This window comes from Macaca mulatta, chromosome 3 (genome assembly GCF_049350105.2).
Source record: "Macaca mulatta isolate MMU2019108-1 chromosome 3, T2T-MMU8v2.0, whole genome shotgun sequence".
NCBI lineage: Eukaryota > Metazoa > Chordata > Mammalia > Primates > Cercopithecidae > Macaca > Macaca mulatta.
The window spans coordinates 176,167,105-176,192,211 of record NC_133408.1 but is presented as its reverse complement, the minus strand read 5'-3'; the positions used below and the strand labels follow the sequence as shown (position 1 = coordinate 176,192,211).

Sequence of the window (25,107 nt, the reverse complement as noted above, 5' to 3'; positions counted from 1 at the left end):
TATAAATTACCTTGGGCAGTATGGCCATTTTCACGATATTGATTCTTCCTATCCATGAGCATGGTATGTTCTTCCATTTGTTTGTGTCCTCTTTGATTTCACTGAGCAGTGGTTTGTAGTTCTCCTTGAAGAGGTCCTTTACATCCCTTGTAAGTTGGATTCCTAGGTATTTTATTCTCTTTGAAGCAATTGTGAATGGAAGTTCATTCCTGATTTGGCTCTCTGTTTGTCTGTTACTGGTGTATAAGAATGCTTGTGATTTTTGCACATTAATTTTGTATCCTGAGACTTTGCTGAAGTTGCTTATCAGCTTAAGGAGATTTTGGGCTGAGACAATGGGGTTTTCTAAATATACAATCATGTCATCTGCAAACAGGGACAGTTTGAATTCTTCTTTTCCTAACTGAATACCCTTGATTTCTTTCTCTTGCCTAATTGCCCTAGCCAGAACTTCCAACACTATGTTGAATAGGAGTGGTGAGAGAGGGCATCCCTGTCTTGTGCCAGTTTTCAAAGGGAATTTTTCCAGTTTTTGCCCATTCAGTATGATATTGGCTGTGGGTTTGTCATAAATAGCTGTTATTATTTTGAGGTACGTTCCATCAATACCGAATTTATTGAGTGTTTTTAGCATGAAGGGCTGTTGAATTTTGTCAAAAGCCTTTTCTGCATCTATTGAGATAATCATGTGGTTCTTGTCTTTGGTTCTGTTTATATGCTGGATTATGTTTATTGATTTGCGAATGTTGAACCAGCCTTGCATCCCAGGGATGAAGCCCACTTGATCATGGTGGATAAGCTTTTTGATGTGTTGCTGAATCCGGTTTGCCAGTATTTTATTGAGGATTTTTGCATCGATGTTCATCAGGGATATTGGTCTAAAATTCTCTTTTTTTGTTGTGTCTCTGCCAGGCTTTGGTATCAGGATGATGTTGGCCTCATAAAATGAGTTAGGGAGGATTCCCTCTTTTTCTATTGATTGGAATAGTTTCAGAAGGAATGGTACCAACTCCTCCTTGTACCTCTGGTAGAATTCAGCTGTGAATCCATCTGGTCCTGGACTTTTTTTGGTTGGTAGGCTATTAATTATTGCCTCAATTTCAGAGCCTGCTATTGGTCTCTTCAGGGATTCAACTTCTTCCTGGTTTAGTCTTGGAAGAGTGTAAGTGTCCAGGAAATTATCCATCTCTTCTAGATTTTCCAGTTTATTTGCGTAGAGGTGTTTATAGTATTCTCTGATGGTAGTTTGTATTTCTGTGGGGTCGGTGGTGATATCCCCTTTATCATTTTTAATTGCGTCGATTTGATTCTTCTCTCTTTTCTTCTTTATTAGTCTTGCTAGTGGTCTGTCAATTTTGTTGATCTTTTCAAAAAACCAACTCCTGGATTCATTGATTTTTTGGAGAGTTTTTTGTGTCTCTATCTCCTTCAGTTCTGCTCTGATCTTAGTTATTTCTTGCCTTCTGCTAGCTTTCGAATGTGTTTGCTCTTGCTTCTCTAGTTCTTTTAATTGTGATGTTAGAGTGTCAATTTTAGATCTTTCCTGCTTTCTCTTGTGGGCATTTAGTGCTATAAATTTCCCTCTACACACTGCTTTAAATGTGTCCCAGAGATTCTGGTATGTTGTATCTTTGTTCTCATTGGTTTCAAAGAACATCTTTATTTCTGCCTTCATTTCGTTATGTACCCAGTAGTCATTCAGGAGCAGGTTGTTCAGTTTCCATGTAGTTGAGCGGTTTTGATTGAGTTTCTTAGTCCTGAGTTCTAGTTTGATTGCACTGTGGTCTGAGAGACAGTTTGTTATAATTTCTGTTCTTGTACATTTGCTGAGGAGTGCTTTACTTCCAATTACGTGGTCGATTTTGGAGTAAGTATGATGTGGTGCTGAGAAGAATGTATATTCTGTTGATTTGGGGTGGAGACTTCTATAGATGTCTATTAGGTCTGCTTGCTGCAGAGATGAGTTCAATTCCTGGATATCCTTGTTAACTTTCTGTCTCGTTGATCTGTCTAATGTTGACAGTGGAGTGTTGAAGTCTCCCATTATTATTGTATGGGAGTCTAAGTCTCTTTGTAAGTCTCTAAGGACTTGCTTTATGAATCTGGGTGCTCCTGTATTGGGTGCATATATATTTAGGATAGTTAGCTCTTCCTGTTGAATTGATCCCTTTACCATTATGTAATGGCCTTCTTTGTCTCTTTTGATCTTTGATGGTTTAAAGTCTGTTTTATCAGAGACTAGTATTGCAACCCCCGCTTTTTTTTGTTCTCCATTTGCTTGGTAAATCTTCCTCCATCCCTTTATTTTGAGCCTATGTATGTCTCTGCGTGTGAGATGGGTCTCCTGAATACAGCAGACTGATGGGTCTTGACTCTTTATCCAGTTTGCCAGTCTGTGTCTTTTAATTGGAGCATTTAGTCCATTTACATTTAAGGTTAAGATTGTTATGTGTGAACTTGATCCTGCCATTATGATATTAACTGGTTATTTTGCTCGTTAGTTGATGCAGTTTCTTCCTAGCCTCGATGGTCTTTACATTTTGGCATGTTTTTGCAATGGCTGGTACCGGTTGTTCCTTTCCATGTTTAGTGCTTCCTTCAGGGTCTCTTGTAAGGCAGGCCTAGTGGTGACAAAATCTCTAAGCATTTGCTTATCTGTAAAGGATTTTATTTCCCCTTCACTTATGAAACTTAGTTTGGCTGGATATGAAATTCTGGGTTTAAAATTCTTTTCTTTAAGAATGTTGAATATTGGCCCCCACTCTCTTCTGGCTTGGAGAGTTTCTGCCGAGAGATCTGCTGTTAGTCTGATGGGCTTCCCTTTGTGGGTAACCCGACCTTTCTCTCTGGCTGCCCTTAAGATTTTTTCCTTCATTTCAACTTTGGTGAATCTGGCAATTATGTGTCTTGGAGTTGCTCTTCTCCAGGAGTATCTTTGTGGCGTTCTCTGTATTTCCTGGATTTGAATGTTGGCCTGCCCTACTAGGTTGGGGAAGTTCTCCTGGATGATATCCTGTAGAGTGTTTTCCAACTTGGTTCCATTTTCCCCCTCACTTTCAGGCACCCCAATCAGACGTAGATTTGGTCTTTTTACATAATCCCATACTTCTTGCAGGCTTTGTTCATTTCTTTTTCTTCTTTTTTCTTTTGGTTTCTCTTCTCACTTCATTTCATTCATTTGATCCTCAATCGCTGATACTCTTTCTTCCAGTTGATCGAGTCGGTTACTGAAGCTTGTGCATTTGTCACATATTTCTCGTGTCATGGTTTTCATCTCTTTCATTTCGTTTATGACCTTCTCTGCATTAATTACTCTAGCCATCAATTCTTCCACTTTTTTTTCAAGATTTTTAGTTTCTTTGTGCTGGGTACGTAATTCTTCCTTTAGCTCTGAGAAATTTGATGGACTGAAGCCTTCTTCTCTCATCTCGTCAAAGTCATTCTCCGTCCAGCTTTGATCCGTTGCTGGCGATGAACTGCGCTCCTTTGCCGGGGGAGATGCGCTCTTATTTTTGGAATTTCCAGCTTTTCTGCCCTGCTTTTTCCCCATCTTTGTGGTTTTATCTGCCTCTGGTCTTTGATGATGGTGATGTACTGATGGGGTTTTGGTGTAGGTGTCCTTCCTGTTTGATAGTTTTCCTTCTAACAGTCAGGACCCTCAGCTGTAGGTCTGTTGGAGATTGCTTGAGGTCCACTCCAGACTCTGTTTGCCTGGGTATCAGCAGCAGAGGCTGCAGAAGATAGAATATTTCTGAACAGCGAGTGTACCTGTCTGATTCTTGCTTTGGAAGCTTCCTCTCAGGGGTGTACTCCACCCTGTGAGGTGTGGGGTGTCAGACTGCCCCTAGTGGGGGATGTCTCCCAGTTAGGCTACTCAGGGGTCAGGGACCCACTTGAGCAGGGAGTCTGTCCCTTCTCAGATCTCAACCTCCCTGTTGGGAGATCCACTGCTCTCTTCAAAGCTGTCAGACAGAGTCGTTTGCGTCTGCAGAGGTTTCGGCTGTGTTTGTTATTGCCCTGTCCCCAGAGGTGGAGTCTACAGAGACAGACAGGTTTCCTTGAGCTGCTGTGAGCTCCACCCACTTCGAGCTTCCCAGCAGCTTTGTTTACCTACTTAAGCCTCAGCAATGGTGGGCGCCCCTCCCCCAGCCTCGCTGCTGCCTTGCCGGTAGATCACAGACTGCTGTGCTAGCAATGAGGGAGGCTCCGTGGGTGTGGGACCCTCCCGGCCAGGTGTGGGATATGATCTCCCTGTGTGCCTGTTTGCTTAAAGCGCAGTATTGGGGTGGGAGTTACCCGATTTTCCAGGTGTTGTGTGTCTCAGTTCCCCTGGCTAGGAAAAGGGATTCCCTTCCCCCTTGCACTTCCCAGGTGAGGCAATGCCTCGCCCTGCTTCAGCTCTCGCTGGTCGGGCTGCAGCAGCTGACCAGCACCGATCGTCGGGCACTCCCCAGTGAGATGAACCCAGTACCTCAGTTGAAAATGCAGAAATCACCGGTCTTCTGTGTCGCTCGCGCTGGGAGTTGGAGACTGGAGCTGTTCCTATTCGGCCATCTTGCTCCGCCCCCCTAATAACAATTTTAATATTACAAATTTGCTATTATATCCATATTGAAGCCAAGATGCTTACTGGTCTGCCATTAATATTTTTATAATAACTCATCTAATCTATCTTGTATATGTGTTTTGTTTGCAGAGTTGAGGTCAAATTATACACTTACATTGTTATACGTTTCCTTTTCATTTAAATTCTAACATGCTCTTTGCAAACATCATTTTAAAGGTCTCCATAATCATTCATCTCAATTCATTTAACAGTCTCCTTACTGACCCATTTAAGCTATTTCCATATATATTTGTATGTTTCTAGAAACATGTTTATACATGAGACTCTCCAGCATTTTATCTTATTTTCTAAGATAAATTTCTATCAGCAGATGGAAAAGTAGCAAATTTTTTTGGTTTCTTGATAAACACTGGAAAATTGCTTTTCAAAGAATTGCATAATTTACATTTCCATAATAAGCTTATTATACTGCTTATTTCTGAAATAAGCAGTTTTATTTTCTTGCTAGTATTGTTATTCACAGTTTTAAAAATTTAGATAAGTTCATAGTTAAATATATTTTGATGATGTGTTAATTGATAATATTTACTCATGAGACAATATTTTCCCATAGGATTTTAGTCATTTTAGCCATTTGTATTTCCATTTCTATAAATTGTTTGTTGACCACTTACTTGGAATCTTTGTGTAATAACCTAAGTGTCTATCTTATAAAAGTGTGTAACGTAAGTTACATACAAGAGTGTCTGTATAAGTTCTATATATTAAACATTTTAACCCTTTCTCTATGTTTGCAAATATTTTTTAAATATTAGGGTGCCTAACAAATTAGCCTTTTAGTGTTGAGCAACATACTTGTTAAACATTTAATTGTAGTGAAATCTGCTATCATTGCCACAGTAAATTCATTGTTTTCCAAAATAGAAGACACCCATGCAGAGATTTAATACATATTTGTTTATATTTTTCTTTTTTATAGTAAGACTTTATTTAATTTATTACTTTCGAAGTGTCTTTGAAGAGTGTGTTATGTATGGGGAAAAAGCTTGCGCTGAATAATCACTTAATAATTGATAGTGATTAGTCAACAGTTTCAGTGTGATTTATTGAATGATTCACTTTTCGGTAATTTGTGATGTTTCATTAGTCATATAATAATCCTTTATATAAAAGAATCTGTTTCTGGCCCATTTTGTCAGTTTTGTTTAGTTTTATAGTTTAAATTATTATGCCATTACAAAGCATTTAATATTTGAAAAATCTATTTCCACTTCAATACTTTTACTTCCAAATGTTCTTATCTATTCACACCTTATAAAAAATCTTTATTCCACAAATTTTTACATTTCTAAGTTCCAAGAAAATCTAGAAATGTAAATTATAACAATAGAATTTATAAATAGAATAATATGTTTTTCTCTGTTTGGGAACCCTTTCTAATGTTTACCTTTCATTTTTTGTGTTTTGTAGGATTCTTTATTTAATATTGCTAGTATCTATTAACTTTTTCTTAAAATGTAGAAAAAAAGACATACTTGCTTCTATAGACAGGGATAAAATACTCATGTGGAAAAGGGGTTTAATGCTAGATCACAAGAGATGTTATAAAACGGCGCTTAATACAATGATGGATTTATCATGACCGGTGTCTGTCTCCCTCAAAGAAAGACTATTACTAAATAAACTCATTACACTGGGGTATACAATCCAAATACTAATAGTAACTATATCTATAAGTGAATAGATATATCATTCTCATGAATTTCAAAATTTGAAATTGTTTTAATGAAAATTCCACTCATAGATTGAATGCAATCGCAATCAAAAGTTTAATGTCTTTCTTTTGTAGAATTGACAAGCTGATTCTAGAAGTTATATGAAAAGGCAAAAGACTTAAAATAGCCAAAATAATTTTGAAATAAAGTTGAAGGAGTAACAGTGATTTTAAGACTTATTATTATAAGCTATAGTAAGCAAGACAGCAGTTACTAAAAGGGTAGACTTTTAAATCAATGGAAGAGAAAAGAGTTTGAAAATAGACCCACATATATATGGTCAATTAGTTTTTCATGAAGATGTTAAGATAATCCAAAAGAGAGAAAAGCAATTGGATTAAATGTAATTGGATTAAATGGATATCATATGGGGAAAAAAAAACATTGATCCTTACCTCACATCATACACAAAACTTACTTAAACTGAAATGGGAAAAGAGCCTAAATGTAAAACCTAAAAATCAAAATTTTTGGAAGAAAACACAAGAGAAAATCTTGATTACCTTAAGATAGAACACAAAGAGGACAAAACAGAAAAGAACAAAATGATAATTGGACTTTGGATTTGAAACAAAGGTGTTTTCAACAAAAAGCCTATTGTTCTTTTGAAAATATCATTTTTTAGAAAAAGGGAAACACACTGGGAAAAAATATTTGCAAAGAACATCTCTGAAAAAAATATCAAAAAAATCTTTAAAATTCCATATAGTGAGGAAATCCACAAAAGTCACAAGGTTTGAAATGATACCTCAAAAAGATAAGTAATAATATGTAGTTTAATATGTAATAGACAAATATATTAAAAGGTGCTCAACATCATTAATCATGAGGAAAGTACAAATTAAAACCACAGTGAGGTATTACTACATACCCATCAGAATGGCTAAAATTAAAATGCCTGACCAGACCAAGTGTTGATGGGGATGTGAAGCAACTGGCACTCTCATACACTGCTAATGAAAATATAAAGTTGTATACATTTTGGAAAACAATTGGAAACTGGAATTTCCAAATTATAGAAAACAGCTTGATGACTTCCTATAAATTTAACATATACCTGCCATACTTAGCCATTCTACCCCAAAGCATTTGCCCAAGAGAAATGAAAACATATCTCCAGACTAAGTTTTATACATGCTAGTAGAAAATTTAATTGTAATAACCAAAACCTAGAAATAACCCAAGTGTCCATCAATATATGAAGAGATAAACAAACTGTGGCATATCCATACTTGGAAATACCGCTTAGCAATAGAAAATATGAGCTATTGATATACGCAGAAATATGGATGGATTTCAAAATAATTATGTTGAATGAAAGATGCCAGGCAAAAAAGAATGTATCATGTAGATTTCCATTTATATAAATTTCAAAAACATGGAAACTGTAGTGACAGAAAATAAGTCAGTAGTTTTCTGGAGAAGTGAAGGACAGAGCCATCATGAGAACATTTGGGGGCTGATGGTTCTGATGTGATTTCATAGGTGATGGTCATGGTTTCACAGGTGAATATGTATCTCAAAACTGAGCAAATGGTCACTTTAAACATATGCAGTTTATCCCATATCAGTTATACCTAAATAAAATTAACAAAGTTTCTTCCTATAACCATATAATTATGATTTATTAATATAATAGACTATATATCCGGTTATATTTTCCATCGTGTTTGTGAATTTTATATTCCTACAAGATTATTGGGTTTTATATTTCTTTTCTATTTGTATTGGATCACTTTACTAAAATTTCTTATTAGTATGAAAACTTTTCTCAGTTGATTTTCTATGCTTTTTAATGTAATCATTTATATTTTTTACCAAACAATGATTATTTTATGTCCTTTTGGTTGAAAATTACATAACCCAATTAACATTAGACATGAAGTGTGGAACAGCAGCTGCTATTACTGTCTGGAGGAATACGATGCACTTGATGTTTCAGAGGATAAACCACAACACTTGTGTTGATACTCAAGGTAACAAAGCATTTTCACTTTGGATTTAAAACAAAGGTGATTATTTGAGGTCAGGAATTCCAGACTAGCCTGGCCAACATTGCAAAACCCCATCTCTAATAAAACTACAAAAAATTAGCCAGGGGTGTGGCATGTGCCTGTAATTCTAGCTACTCGGGAGGCTGAGGCAGGAGAATCGCTTGAACCCGGGGGCGCAAAGGTTTCAGTGAGCCGAGATTGTGCCACTGCACTGCAGCCTGGGTGACAAGAGCTAAATTCTGTCTCAAAAAAAAAAAAAAGAAAAAAGAAAAACAAATAAAACAAAGATGTTCTCAACAAAGAAGTCTGGAAATCCTTATTTCTTTGCTGCAGCATGTAGAAAATAATGCTGATTGTGCACAGAGAAAACAGAAGAGAGAATACCTAGGGTTCAGAGAGAAGAGAGTGCTGTAGCAACCTTCACCCAGTAGTCAGGTTCAAATTATCTTTTTTATTGATATAAAATAGCTGTACATATTTGGGTGGTACATGTGATATTTCATACATATATACAATGTGTAATGATCAGATAAGGGTAACTGGGATATCCATCACCTCAAACATTTACCTTTTCTTTGTGTTGAAACATCCTAACTCTTCTCTTCTAGTATTGCAAGGAGACTGTAGTCAACAAAATGCCTTTTGAAGAAATCAGTGAAGACTCAGGATTTAAAGGATGTCTTATTAGCAAAAACATAGTAATACAGGCTATGGAGGAAGATTCAGACATTGCCAATCAGTAGGTAATGCATAAAGCAGGTCACACAGGCTGGTGTCCACACCAGATCAGAAGCAAATTTTGTCACTAGCATAATTTCCTGATGTCACTTCTGCTCTTTCCTCTCTCTGCCAGGATATCAATCATACTGTGGTATTTTGCATCCTTGCAGTCTCTCCTTTGTTTTGTTTATTTGTTTGTTTTGTTTGTTTTTGAGACAGAGTCTCACCCTATCGTCCAAACTGGAGTGCAATAGCATGATCTTGGCTCACTGAAACCTCCACCTCCCAGGTTCAAGCAATTCTCCTGCCTCAGCCTTCTGAGTAGTTGGGATTACAGGTGCCTGCCACCATGCCCAGCTAATTTTTGTGTTTTTAGTAGAGACGGGGTTTCACCATGTTGGCCAGGATGGTCTCGAATTCCTGACCTCGTGATCTGCGCACCTCGGCCTACCAAAGTGCTAGGATTACAGGCATGAGACACTGCGCCCGGCCTCTCCTTACCTTTTTATGTGTTCTGTTACTCACTGCTTCCATCTTCCCCCTCATAGTGACCCATCCTTATGTTATTTTTTAAAAATGTTATTTTAGCTCCTTGAGAATATAAAGAACCTATTTTCTATTTTTTTTTCTCTTTGTAGTAATGGATGAGTTTTACTTTCAGACTTTCCCCTTTTATCCCTTTTTATGTTTTTCTGCCTTTTTTGGGGGGAGGGGGTGGTGGTAATGCCTGATTTTTCCTTGCTTATTCATCTTTAAATGAAGACAGAGATCTATGGAGATACATTTTTGCCAATACCCGATATAAGTATGTAGAGGAACTTCTCTTTCCTCAAGAGGATTAATATGTTAATTGGATTCCATTTCCAAATATGAACCTGGAAGGTAGGTTGCTATAAATAACTGAGTTCAATACCAGGACCTACTAGAAATGAATCTTGGGCAACTTTGTTGAATAGCGGTAGTTCTCTGATCTTCTGGAATTGAATTTGTATCCTGAAATTTTTAAACTAGTTCACAATTGTTTCTCTTTGCCTATAACTGAAAAACAACATTTTCTTATATATAGCACTTCCTTTCTCTTCCCCTGGGCAATTTTCACTTGTTTTAGAATTTTATGTCCTACCCTGCCCCACCCACCTGCTCCCTCACCTGGGTCAGTTAATTACATACTTGAACTGCATTTTCTGAATGGATTGCTTTCAGGTGGGGGAAGCTGGGAAGGTAGCAGTCCAGGGGGCCTGCCCAAATTTCTGTCTGGTGTTGCTTTTGTGTCTTTAAATTCAGATAGACAACTTTGGCTTGTCATGTCATATCTCTTCCTTCCTACTTCTGAATTTGCCCAAGGATGGAGTATTTTGAGGCACCTGTTTCTTGGTTCCTCATTCTCAGAGCAATAAGTAGAAATTTCTCCCAAATGTGGCATATGGGTAACCTGGTTTCCAGTACTGTTGCGGGATTTGGTCTTTCTGTGTCTCCATGGGCACCGTCAGTCCAAGTACTTTCAGAAGCAAGTAATAAAAATTCTACTCTACCTGGCTTAAACAAAACACAGTGAGGCTTCAGTGGGAAACTCACTAATCCAAAGTTAAGAAGTACAGGAAGGCATCATAAGAGACTAAACAGATGGGTCAAACGAGTTCAAGGAAGCAAGTGCCTCAGCCTCTCTTCAGCCCCATGGCCAATGTCTGTTTCTGGGGTCATCTGTGGTATTTTTTTCCCTCTAGGCAAACCACCTTTTTCTACTTCCCTTGTGCATATTTAAAACCATTACTTCAATCTTGGAACTACGTATCTGGGCTCAAGAGAGACCAAACTGACAAATGTCCTAGTTCTAGCTCAAAATTCCAGAGGGAGAATTTCTTATTGGTCAAGTGATTCTTGATCTCTACAGCTGCGACAAGAGGATCTCACCACGTAATATAAAAGTCACCCAGTCTGTATTGGGGGTGAAGGAAGTGGTATAATGGAGGATGGGGAAAAAGTAGGCAGTTAAAGTTTAAAGGTAAATAAATAGCAGGGGGCAGTGGTGTGCACCTGTAGTCCCAGCTACTCAGGTGGCTGAGGCAGGAAGATCGTTTGAGCCCAGGAGTATAAGGCCAGCCTGGGCAACACAGCAAGATCCCTGTCTCCAAAAATAAATAAAGAAGATAAATAAATCAGCTTTTACTATAGACTAGATTTTCAGGTGTGGGGGTGGCAGGGATCAGATTTCTTTACCATAGAAGTAGGACTTCTCAGAGCTTTTAATTAGCAAATTTTATGTTATCTTCTATTTAGTAGGAGATAAAGTATAGAACATTTCTCAATTATTTTACCAAGAAGCCCTTCTGGCAGAATATTTTTTTTAAAGCAAGCTTCCATTTACTTTTTTTTTAACTTCAATTTTTATTTTAGATTCAGGGTTACATATACAGGTTTGTCACATGGGTAAATTGTGTGATTCTGAGGTTTTGGATGTGACTGAATCTGTCACCCAGGTCATGTCCCTAGAATCCAATAGGTAGTTTCTCAACCTTTGCCACCCTCCCTCCTCTAGGAGTCCCCACTGACCATTGTTCCCATCTTTATGTCCATGTGTACTCAGTGTTTAGCTCCCACTTATATGTGAGACTATGCAGTAGTTGGTTTTCTGTTCCTGTGTTAATTCATTTCGAATAATGGCCTCCAGCTACATCTACGTTGCTGCAATGGACATGATTTCATTGTTTGCTATGGGTGTGTAGTATTCAATTGTATATATGTACCACATTTTCTTTATCCAATCTACCATTGGGCACTTAGGGTGATTCTGTGTCTACATTATTGTGAATAGTGCTGCAGTTAACATATGAGTGCATGTGACTTTTTGGTAGAATGATCTATTTTCCTCTGGGTATATACCCAGTAATAGGATTGCTGGATCAAATGGTAGTTCTATTGTAAGTTTTTTGAGAAATCTCCAAACTGCTTTCCACAGTGGCTGAACTAATTTATAGTTCCATCAACAGTGTATAAACATTCCCTTTTCTCCACAGCCTCAGCCTCATCAACATCTACTATTTTTTTATTTTTTAGTAATAGCCATTCTGATTGGTGTGAGATGGTATCTCATTGTGGTTTTGATTTGCATTTCTCTGATGATTAGTGATATTGAGAATTTTTTCATGTTTCTTGGCCACTTGCATGTCTTCTTTCGAGAAGTGTCTGTTTATGTCCTTTGCCCACTTTTTAATGGGATTATTTGTTCTTTGCTTGTTGAATTAAGACAATTATATTAAGAATGAACTAAGTATAATGATATACTAAGATTAGCTAGTATTCTTTTGGATACTATATCTTTGTCAGATGCGTAGTTTGCACATATTTCCTTCCATTCTGTAAGTTCTCTGCTTACTCTGTTGATAGTTTCTTTGGCTGTGCAGAAGCTCTTTAGTTTAATTAGGTCCCACTGGTCAGTTTTTGGTTTTGTTGTAATTGCTTTTGAGGATTTAGTCATAAATTCTTCGCCAAGGCCTATGTCCAGAATCATATTTTTTTTTTTTTTTTTTTTTTTTTTTGAGATGGAGTCTCGCACTCTCGCCCAGGCTGGAGTGCAGTGGCGCCATCTTGGCTCACTGCAAGCTCTGCTTCCTGGGTTCACGCCATTCTCCTGCCTCAGCCTACCCAGAAGCTGGGACTACAGGCGCCCGCCACCATGCCCAGCTGACTTTTTTGTATTTTTAGTAGAGACGGGGTTTCACCGTGTTAGCCAGGATGGTCTTGATCTCCTGACCTTGTGATCCACCCCCCTTGGCCTCTGAACATAATCATATTTCCTAGATTTTTTTCTAGGATTTTTATAGTTTCAGTTCTTACATTTAAGTACAGACTATAGATTTACAGAAAGATAGAAGAGGGTAAATCAAACATAATTCACTTACTGCCATCTTACTTCAAGATTCTCAACGTACTTTAAATTTAATTAATCTTTTACAAGTCGTACATGAATTTATTTGAAAAATGCAAACAGTACAAAAAGACAAGCATTTTCTTTTTTTCTCATTCTCACCTTACAGATGTGACTACTGTTAAACATTTTTAAGTATCTTATCACAAATTTCCTACACATATTGTAGCTAAGTCCAAACTTATTCTGCTTACTGCATGACAATCAGTAAGTCGAGAGACAAGGAGTTGGAGCAAGGAAAATAACTTTTTGCAGAGTCTTCTGGGAAGATGGTAGACTAATGTCCTAAAGAACCATCTTAAATCAGAACAAATTTCAGGCCCTTTTTATGTTAATGGCAGGGGGAAGAGGAGGGGTTTGGGATCAGGAGGCACCTGATGACCGGAGACATCTAGGTGCCAGTGAAGGTATGAGGAGGCCAAGAAACCTTTCCATCTTTGGAGAGTCACAACACTCCCATAAATCCTCAATACAACATTGTTACTTGTGTGTACACCCTCCCTTATCTCCTTGGGACTCATTCTAGGAAGGGATTATTACCATTTAAACAATAAGCTAAGTTCCTCTCATAGTTACCTTGGCCTACATGCAGAGATAAGCAAAGGCAGTTAACCTGAAAGATACCACCATGGGGGTTAGGAGCCAAATGGAGTCAGTCATGCCAGGGTGCCTTTTCACTACTACAACATGCACATATAGCTACACACACACATACATACACATATATATCATATACTTTGGAAATATTCTATGTATAATATTCTCATTTATATTTTTCTCATTTAGCGATATGTCTTCACAAGTTTTCCATAATTTATTATACCTATTTTTATTGATGGATATTTGGGTTGCTTTTTTATTTTTGTGTACAAAGGTGAGAAATCCATAAATTTTATTTATTTTTAAAAAATTGTTTTTAACTTTTATATTAAGATCTGGGGTACAAGTGGAGGTTTGTTACATAGGTAAACTTGTGTCATGGGGGTTTGCTGTACAGACTGTTTCATCACCCAGGTATTAAGTCTAGTACCCATTAATTATTTTTCTGATCCTCTCACTCCTCTCACCCTCCACCCTCCAATAGGCCTCAGTGTGTGTCGTTCCCCTCTCTGTGTCCATGTGTTGTCATCATTTAGCTCCCACTTATAAGTGAGAACATGCAGGATTTCATTTTCTGTTCCTATGGTATTAATAATTTGCTAAGGATAATAGCGTCCATGACATAAATTTTAAATATGAATTTGTTGAATGAAAGGATAGGTGCTTTTAAAATTTTAAAATAAATTATCGAACTACCCTTCAAAGAGTCTATGCCAGTTGTGTACTCACACAAAATAGTGTAGAAAACATCCTCTAACCCTATATTCTCCCTGAAAATGTGTATTACAAAGAGTTACATCTAATTATTTTAACTTGAAATGGATGGTGAGAAGCCAGACGATATTAATATACGTTCTTTGAAACACATAAAAATCTGCTGTTTTTTTTTTTCTTAATGTTCAAATATGTGGCTCTTGCTTTTAATTACTGTAAGAAACCTGATGCACAAAGGAAGGGTTATTTGCTCTAAGATTAATAGTTATTGCCAGCCTCAGCAAACTGTTAGGATAGAATGCAGCGAACACCCAAAAGGTAGACGATAGGTCTGCAGTAGCAAGGAGGGTGGCTGCCTTCAGCAAAACATACAAACTAGGAACTTGTCTTCCTGTGCAATATTTTACCCCTTCAATTTCCAGGAGGAACAGAGGAAGAACATGGCTGGTTTGAGTCCAATTAGATAATTTTGAAAGGGTATCATAGGTGGTTTCAGTGTTTATGAAGGAATGATTAACTTTCTTCTGGATTTGTGAATTTCCTTTGCCCACAAAGGGGGAACAAAGACTAGTATTACCAACCGCTTTTTGTTTCTCTGATAAAACTTATCTTAAAAAATGCCTGCCCCTGTTTCAGACCTTCTGTCTTTATAAACAGCATAATATGCCTGCTAGGGCTAAAATACTCAACATATGGATGTTTGAAAACCTCTAGATGAAAAGCAAAATGTCCCCATCTTATGTAATGAAGAAACAGCTGTCGTATGTTAGTTTGTAGCAGTGTCATTAAAATTTTTTGCATAAATTAATAATACAGGTAAACATACGCATGTTTTTCATTGATTTCTATCATTATCTTGACACAAAAGCAGCATAATTAAAATCAAACTTCACATATATCACAGAAAATTATAAATGCATTTAAAATAAAATATTTCGGGTAGTAGTAATTAAATCAAATATTATGCTGAAAATATTATACTAGAAATGGCAGCAGTTCTGTGTTATAGAAAGAGCTCTGTCCTAGAACTGAGACAATCTAGGTTCAAATTCTACCCTTAGAGAGTTTCTTGCCTTAACTGATCTCACCTTCCTTAACTCTAAAATGGAGAGAGGGCAGTTCTGAGAATTCAATGAGAGAACATGTAGAAAAGTATCTTTTACAATCCATTTTTTAAAATATGCTGTTACAAAGCTTTAAATATCATATTTTATTTTAGAGAAGTTATGAAAATATATTGAAAAGTTATTTGTGTTACTAATATCCATATTTGCCATTTGTTGTTCTCCTTGTATATACAGATTAGATAATTTCTTTTTTTTTTTTTTTTGAGACGGAGTCTCGCTCTGTCGCCCAGGCTGGAGTGCAGTGGCGCGATCTTGGCTCACTGCAAGCTCCGCCACCTCCCAGGTTCACGCCATTCTCCTGCCTCAGCCTCCCGAGTAGCTGGGACTACAGATGCCCGCCACCTCGCCCGGCTAATTTTTTTGTATTTTTAGTAGAGATGGTGTTTCACCGTGTTCGCCAGGATGGTCTCGATCTCCTGACCTCGTGATCCACCCGCCTCAGCCTCCCAAAGTGCTGGGATTACAGGCGTGAGCCACCGCGCCTGGCAGATTAGATAATTTCACAATGGAATTACAAATATCTGTAATGAGTTTTTGTCTATCCATTCATTCATTTATAAATGTATCTACATATATTCAAATAAATGCACACACACACACACACATACATATGGTGAGGGGAGAGGATGTGTTAACAGATACTCTGAACAAATCAGACATGATTCCTGCCCTTGTGGTGCTTACAGTCTAGTGGAGAGGGAAGCTGTTAACCAAATAATCAAACATATAAACCTGATGACGTTGTTAGACGATTTCCCCTGGCCAGGGAGATCAGGAAGGGATTCTCATGGAAACTGATGCTTGAACCGAGATTTATCTGAAAGATGATATAAATTAACAAGGGAAAAACTGGAAAGAATTGTTTAGTCTTGGACAAGAGCTCTGTGGCAGGATGGAGCATGGCCAACACACAGGACAGAAAGTCAGTAGGTTTGGAACTAAAAAAGTTAGGATGAAGGGTGAAATTGAGTGAGGAGGTCACAAGGGACCTGTGTTAAAATTCATATTTGAAAGTGACAGGAAAGGGAAGGGAAAACTCAGATAATGAATTTGGTTAACCACGAAGGTTTGAAAAAGTCCAGAGAAATCACAAGGCAAAGGTAAGCAGCCATGTGGAAAGGCAGGCTGGAGGCCACGAAGTCCTGAAAAACACTTCCAAAGAATTATCCCAGGGGTGTGCCCGCGTGTTTTCTTGTCTAGTTTGTGTTATCAATTGGATATAGGATTTCCTTGGCCCAAAAGAATATATTAGTCGAAGAGAGGTCAGAGACCAGCAGAGAAACCCTGCTGTCACTCCGGTATAGCTGCTTCTCCATAGACCTCGGGACGAGCACGCACGCTATATCCACAGACCATCCACAGGTTTAGAAAACATCCTAGAAGTTCCCCAGGTTTCTCACTTCCTCCTGCATTATGCTTCCTTCAAAGGTCGCAATTTTTCTGCTTAGATGTTTAGACCACAGGTTAACTTGTCTTTTAAAATCTTTACGAGATTACTATCTCCCAGTGAATGCTCATTTTTTTCCAAAAAGAAAATAAGGTTATCTGACTTATAAAATATGAGACTGCTTATGCAGCAATGAGACAACAGAGCAGCCCGGAGAGGTGTCTGCTGAGGGCTCTGCCAGTGCACTCAATGACTGGGTGACATCAGACCTGGAGCTTCAGGCAAGCCGGATGCAGGCTTCAGACACATTACCACTTACTCCCTATTGTGGGTCTTCAGGGACAATGAGGAAGGCCAAGGGTGTATCTTGTTGCACCTTTAAAAAGATGTGATTAAGCTGGGAAGCTTGCAAAACCAAAGGGTTTATGTTCCCTCTTTTGTTTCTAGAAACTATCAGAAAATGTTTTGAACTATCTGACTGTACAAAAATAATCTGTTTTACCTGGCAGAGAGGTAGTTTTATATTGCACAATTACTAGTCCCTCCTAATTGAACTCAATCTTTGACCTAGAAAACACCACCACCTCAGCAAAATTAAATAAACAGAACCAAGAAGAGAAAGCACAGCAAAACTGCAAGGAAGGAAGAAAAAAAATCAAACACACTAAAAGAACACATTTTCAGAGCAAAGTCTCAGAGTGTAAGATTTATTTAGGGTAAAATATAGTCAGCCAGAAGAGACTATTTCAAGTGGACGAATTAAATTATCTAACATGTAAATGAAGTCACAAACCATAATTAATGTCTAAATTAAAATTGCAGGTATCAGCAATGTGCTAATCATAAACAGTGTCATGATTCTAATCCAGGTGGACACTCTGTGATTTTACTTTTTAAATTGAAATGCAACATAGCTCAATATAAAACCATCAGAAAGAATAACATGATAATTATACAGTAACGTTTGTATTTGAAATAGGATATTGATCACTGGGATGATGCACATTTGGTATGCTCTAATGCATTTCAACATACCAAAATAGCATGATAGATCTGGGGTAATTATATAGAAATTGACAGCACATTTATCACTGTTTGTGCTAATTTCACAACATTGGCATTTCCGTGAATTATGACCATGTCATCTCATGTGTATACAAATGTTAAATCATTTATGGCAACAATTGATCATTAACTATAGCATATTCTGAGGGGGGCACCTATAAGACTTTCAATTAAAGGAATGAATTTGGTGTTTAGGTGGTGCAATTAATTTGACAGGCACATTGACGTTTTAAAGGTGACTCATATATCATTCATTTTGTTGTTTTCATCTATAAAATGTTACTGAAGTAAGCATGTGGAAAGCATGAAGTATTTTTCAATCCAGAAATAGCCTCAATGTTGCAATACCTGTGTTGGAGAATATAAATTACCTGTTCTTTTGGAGAAATCGATCTACCACTCCACATTTAAAACCCATCTACCAAGAGATTTTGTTATCCAAGTTTCTAGGCAGCTAGTAAAGTGATTAGTTACTAATTACTCTAGGACTGAAGTAGAGAAAGAAAAAATGATAGAAAAAGAGAGCTACATAAAAAAATAAAAATGTATAAGCAAATAAAGGTCAAAGAGAATGAACAAAATCTAGAAGAGTACAGGAAAAAAGAAAAAGAACAGAGAATTAAATTCTGGAACACAGTTCTTCTTGAATTCAATTTAATTCAACAAGTATTTAAAGAGTATCTACTCAGGGTCATTTAGCTTGAACTTGTTTGCCAAAATTAAAGTCTTCACTAAAAGATTCTTTGATTCACCTCTTTCTAAGTAAGAGTTACTTCCTTAGCTCCTTGTTGCTAGATTATTTTAAAAGGCTCATAACCGTTTTCTGGCTAGAGTTTCTCAACTCTTGCATTTCCTATGTATCAATGCCAGATTAATATATCCCTAAAACCACCTTTGAAATTATTCTTCATTTCAAAACCTCTCAGTTCACTACAAGAACAATTCAATTCACTTCAACTCTTTGTACCTCATAGTAGTTGGAGGCAGAAGCATATTGATACCCTGCCTCTCAAACATTTTTTAAAAGCCCTAATTTTTAGTATTTGATGGTTTGTGGTATAAATACACCTACCATGGCTAATTTCAAACTACCATCTGATATCCTGAACCCAGAGTCAGGAAGAGACATGCATCATTGGCTCACTTGAGTCAGTAGGAACCAGCTCCAATATACCACTGTTTGGAGGGTACAAATCAAAATAAAATATACCCTCTACCTTGTAATTAAATGGCTCAATCTGAAATGAGAATTCCTTTCTCGAAATTCGCAGGGCATGTATCCTCTCCATAGTTCACGTGCTACCCTCATATGAGTATCATCATATTTACACCAACTGCATCCGAAAGTTTAGAGGTCGTAGACTATATTCCATGCCTCTTTGTATAGTCAGCATCTGCAGCGTAGCACAGTAACTTGTACACAGTAAGTCCTCCACAAATAAATGATAGGTGTGGGTGAGGATAAATGAAATTCTGAAATTAGTTGCTCCATTTATTCAAGCTTCACAGCCCTGTCATGACTACCTACTTTTATTTCAGGCTCTGTGTGAAACAAGACAACAACCTCATCTGTGTTAAATGCTACTCAGTATTTCCCTGACCCTAGCTGCTGAATCACCATTTTCATTATGTGACCTGGGTTCCAGTCTAGAGACATCATATGTGCATTAGCCAGTATTTGCTAGGTCATACTGCATAACAATGTCCCCCCACAAATCTCAGCAACTTCCAAAAAAAGTTATTGTGTCAGTTGTGTTTCCTGTCAGCTGCAGGTCCAGTGTGGTTTTGTTCCAATTACAGATAGCCTGTATCTCTACTCTACTGTCTTTTCAAGTCATCCAGGCTGAAGCAGCCTCCATGTGCAATGGGCTGTTCTTATGTCACAGGGGAAGAGTAAAATGACTGGTCCTTACACAGTGGTGCCGAAGCTTCTTCCTGGACAGGGCCAATGTCACATCTACTCATATGCTGTTAATCAAAATGAATCACACAAGCCACATTTGACTATTCCTACAGAAGGCATCAAAAGTCACAAACAATGGGTTGAGATGTGCTATTCTCTTAACAGAGGAGGCAGGTAAATAATTTGAAAACAAAAATACGGTCTACCTCATTGGCCAAGCCCACTGATTACCTAATCACCCTTGTTAGGACTATATCCCCCTTCAGATAATGGAGGAGGCTCTAGAAACAAAGCAAAAGCTCAGTGAGAGGCTCTTCTGGGTTTCCCCCAGCAATGAAATTTCAAACAAATCTGAATTAAGACATAGACTTTGTTTACAAACCCAATACTTATTTTTCATTAGACTGTGTAGGGATGTTCCAGAATAGAGGAGCTAGCAATGGGTTTTACACAGGAGCTGTGCATGGGACTTGGACTCAAGGCCTGCTCTTCAGCCCACTGAGATATGAGTTTATTCATAAAAATGTAGGATCTCTTAGAGCTCCCCATTCAGGACTTGAAAATAAAGCTGCAACAATATTATCAACTGGGGATTAAGCAAGAAAGTCAATCAAGAGAAGCTGCAGTAGAAGCCAGAAGGAATGGCGCTAGACCTCAATGCTAAAAATCTATCCAAAAGAATCGATCTTTTCATAGTGGTTCAATGACATTGCTTTCATTTAAGTGACAGTTCTTCTCAGTCTATAGAAGGCTGGAGAGAACAGACTGACACTAGAGCTCAGTTAAGAAGTGGGCCAACCTTGGCCAGTCATGGTGGCTCACGCCTATAATCCCAGCATTTTGGCAGGCCGAGATGGGAGGATTACTTGAGGTCAGGAGTTCGAGACCAGCCTGGCCAACATGGTGAAACCCCATCTCCACTAAAAACACAAAAATTGTCTGGGTATGGTGCACGTGCCTGTGATCCCAGCTACTCCAGAGGCTGAGGCAGTAGAATTGCTTGAACCTGGGAGGTGGAGGTTGCAGTGAGCCAAGATCACACCATTGCACTATGCACTTCAGTCTAGGTGACAGAGTGAGACTCTGTCTCAAAAAAAAAAAAAAAAAAAGAAGTGGGCCACCACATGATGGCTGCTGGGGCCACCAATTCATAAAGAGAACTAACATGTCACTGGACTGCATCAGAAATACAGTGCCAAATTTTCGGGGCTCCACATACACTTTTTAATAACTGGCAAAATGTAAATTGCTTCTACTTCTTTCAAAGTCAAGAGCTTTAATTAAACGTGAAAAGAAGACACCCATCACACTTGCCACTGAGGCCACTCCTTTCTGGTGAGTATTTCAACAACATGCCATGCTATAATCCCAACAGAGTCACTCTCAGAATTAGCTAGAATTCTGAGGTCAGGTAGGAGACAGCACAGGCTGCCTACAGAAATGAAGGACTGCTTTAATTTTACAAATGTGTATGGTACCAGGTGACTCCCAAGAAGTTATTAGGATCAAAACAATTGCACACAATAAATCCTAACATAAACAAAATGAGAGCTAAAAGTTATCATTACATAAAATATATATAATTCCTTGTTTTGAAGTTTTAAAAGGTTTATAACTTTTATTAGTGGAAATTTAGTTTTGACTTTTGAAAGTAAATTTAGTTGGATTTAGTTCAACTAAGTACTGAACAAATATTTAAAGAACAAAAGCTTGAAAAAGAACTACCTGGATGCCTGTATCTCAATGGAGTCCTAGGTCTCATTCATAGGCCAGCAAGTATTTTTGCATATTCAGCCAACTCTGCAGAAACTCCAATCCTCCTCAGATTTCTCCAACATGTTTCTGGAAATCATAAGCACAGTCTCTGGTGTGCTCTGTGACTCAGCCCTCCTGCATGACACATGGTATAGGTCATATTATTCCTCCCCTGTCTCTGCTGTCTATGGATCCAGTTTCCTATCTCTGCCAAGACAAAAGCAGGATATCTACTGCTGGTGCCCTCCAAAAGCATGACCCTCCATACCTGCCAAGCACTGCTGAGAATGCCAGTACCTGCCAAGGTCCCCATCAGGCTGCCAGTGGCCCATGTCAAGAAGACTGACATTTATGCAGAGGACAACTGTGCCTGATGTTCTGAGCCCTGTTATCTATGCTAAATTCCTCGTCTCTTGCCCTAACAAAAGCTGCTGGCACTGTCTTCTGTTGTGCAATGTTCTGGCATGGATGCTGCTGATAACATTCTCAGTGGCCCAACCCTTTTAGTATTTCCTTGGTCATCCATTGTTCCTGTGTTCCTGCAATTTGTGACATGAGTCCACCACGGGTCTGGCCAGAAGATGCTGAAGTAGTGGATACCATGTATTCCAGAGTCACTCCCTATCATCATTGAACCTGGCTGTGCCCTTTCATTTACCCGTAGGTGGATGTTTGCCCAACTCATGTAAACAGGAGCTCAAATCCTGATCCAGCCTAAGAATGGGGACTGGAGTGCCAGAGCTGAAGGCAGAGATACCATTCAAGGTCCCGTGGAATGGAATCTGTTTTCTCCCCGCAGTGGGGAGGTGACTGTGCAGATGCTGAACCAGTGAGGCCAGATTATGGTAAACTCTCCTTTAAAAGAATGTGGGCAGATTGTTAGTGTACATTTTTCTGGAATAGAAATATAGGCCTGACTACTGAAGGGCAGGTATAGAAGAAAGTGGCTTCTTTTTGAACTCTGTTGTATTCATCCTGTACTGAACATGCCATAGGCAGCAGTATTCCTTTTAGGAGACCATGGACAAAGAAATGCCACCCACAAATCTACTGCCTCTGCTCCTGCTGCTGTCAGTATCATCAGCAACATAAATCAGGAACAGAAGCATGCTGGTGTGTGACCTCTTCCTTCCAATCTGACCCAAGTAGCTATGCTAAGAGAATACAGCAGCTTTCCAGGTAAAGGCAGAATTGGGAACCAAGAGGACAGTCAAAAGCATCAGTTCCAAGAACACAAGCACAGGCTAACCCAAGTCTAAAGCAACAGCTTTGTAACTTGCCAGTGTGATAAGCCCTCCACAGCCCCTCTGAGCTTGGTGGCTCAGCCACAGAACCTCTCAGATGGGAGACTGTCCTTCAAACAGCCTGGCAGAAATGCTGCTCCATTGTTTTTGTAGAGAATGAATCCATGCACAGAAACATCCACGCACATTTCCCCATCCTTGCAAATGGGTCCATTAAACAACTCTGCCCAATGGACAATGACAGAAAAGACTTGTGTTCCACCTGAGCTAAGTATTTAAGAGCAGATGACCGGCTCTCCAGCTCTCTTCATCTCCGCCATGGTGACTGCGAGGGGTAGAAAATGAGATGCTCTTGCTTCCTTGTGTCTGGGTGAAGAGTGGCTGTGTGATGCCTGACTCCCACCAGCTACAACTGGTGAAGTGAGTAAAACACAATCCTTCATTGTGTTGAGCTGTTATGATTTGGAGATTTATTTTTTATAGCTTTCTATCTGATATGCTTTGGCTGTGTCCCCACTCAAATCTCACCTTGAATTGTAATAATCCCCATGTGTCGAGGGTGGGGCCAGGTGGAGATAATTGAATCATGGGGGCAGTTTTCCCCATCCTGTTCTCATGGTAGTGAATAAGTCTCACGAGATCTGATGTTTTATAAATGGGAGTTCTTCCGCACAAGCTCTGTTGCCTGCCCGCATGTAAGACATGACTTTGCTCCTCATTCACCTTCTGCCGTGATGGTGAGGCCTTTCCAGCCATGTGGAACTGTGAGTCAATTAAGTCTCTTTCCTTTATAAATTACCCAGTCTTGGGTATGTCTTAATTAGCAGCATGAGAACAGACTAATACACTATCTTTTCTAACACACTTACATTTGACTCAAGAGATCTTGTCAGCCTTGTGATCAACACATTTATTTCCCCGGCTCTTTTGTTCTTTGCTTAAAACCCCATTCCTACTTGCTTGTTGATCCTTTGGATCTTCCCTATTTTAGAGGATATCTATACTCAGAATATGAACTTGACTCCGCTTAGCTAGTACGCACTCTTGAAGCCAAAACCAAGGGACTCAGAGGGTTAAACTAAAGAGGAATCGCAGAAGCAATTCTCCCAGACATTTTCTGCAGAGGCAGAGAACATTTTTAGGGAGACTCATTCTTCTTCCATACCTAAGTACTCTTACAGTGATCTCTGTTTAATCTCAAACCATAACCTTCATTCTATATTCAAAAAGACAACATATTTTTGTGTTAAAACTGTAATCACGATGGCCTTCATTTTCCAAGCTATGTTTGACTACTTTTCTTATTACATCACACAATTCTTATGTATGTGTAACCTCTACTAGAATCAATGTTATTACAACAAATAGAATCTAATTGATACTGTCCATGCCCCGTGTTTAAAAACAGGAAATAGAAACTTTCCCACTTCTATCTAAATGTCATGTATAAATTACATTGGATGGATAGCTGGGGTGAGAAAAAATAGTGATTATGGATGAAAAGCTGTCCTGTACTCCTCTCTCACCATTTGAAAGGCATCTAAAATATATTTATGAGATACATTAAAGAGCTTATTTTGCTAGTGTCTGACTCTAAATGGACCATTTCCAGTGTTCTTAGGGTGTATTTTTATAACAGTATCAATTTATTATAAAGGTCAATATTTTTTCTCTTTCAAATTCTTTCAAGTGGGTTTTCTAAAGTCCATTTTCTGAAGTATTTAAAATTCTAATAAACCACTGAAAAATTACCAAGAAGATCCTGTGGGATTCTGTTTTTCTAAATCATACTATCTGATGCAACATGAACCTCGGTTACAGTAAAATATCATTAAGAAAAGGTCAGCTCTGGAAAACAAAGAACAAAGCCAAAAAGCATCAGGCATCTTGGAAACACAGGAGTCAACAGAACTTATTCAATGCAGTCTTTCAGAGCAGGAAGCTTGAAGTCCTAAAGTGTTTGCTTTCCAGGGAAATGAGAACAGCTATCTCAGAGCTATGGCAAATGACGTATTCTCTCTCTCTCCTCCCATTATGATCAAGTCAGTTGATTGATTTCTTCCTCTAATACTGTGTCTCTTGAAGAGGAAAGGAGCTTTTCATTGTCAAGAACTGCTTCTTGGTGATCTTTGCAACCACAAATCCTATTCTGGTATGTAGGGCTTGCATACAAAGATTTGTTGAATGAATAAATGAGTATCTTCTGGGTCCTAAGACAAGTATAAAAGTAAAAAATTCTATTGATCAGATCACTCATTTGCAAGACACCAATAATTGATTTGATGCCTCTTCCACCAAGTTTTCCAAACAGAAAATCTACTTTGACATTGA

The 25,107-nt window shown here is 38.4% G+C and overlaps 1 long non-coding RNA gene across 1 annotated transcript in view; it reads right to left on the bottom strand.

Annotated features, from left to right (window-relative positions):
- Positions 1–21,678, bottom strand: part of LOC106997684 (uncharacterized) — a 117,464-nt gene extending 95,786 nt beyond the window's left edge. The window contains exon 1 of the long non-coding RNA XR_001443892.3: positions 21,503–21,678. This is a non-coding gene — a long non-coding RNA (uncharacterized LOC106997684). The remainder of the gene's footprint in view (positions 1–21,502) is intronic.
- Between the last annotated feature and the right edge of the window lie 3,429 nt (positions 21,679–25,107).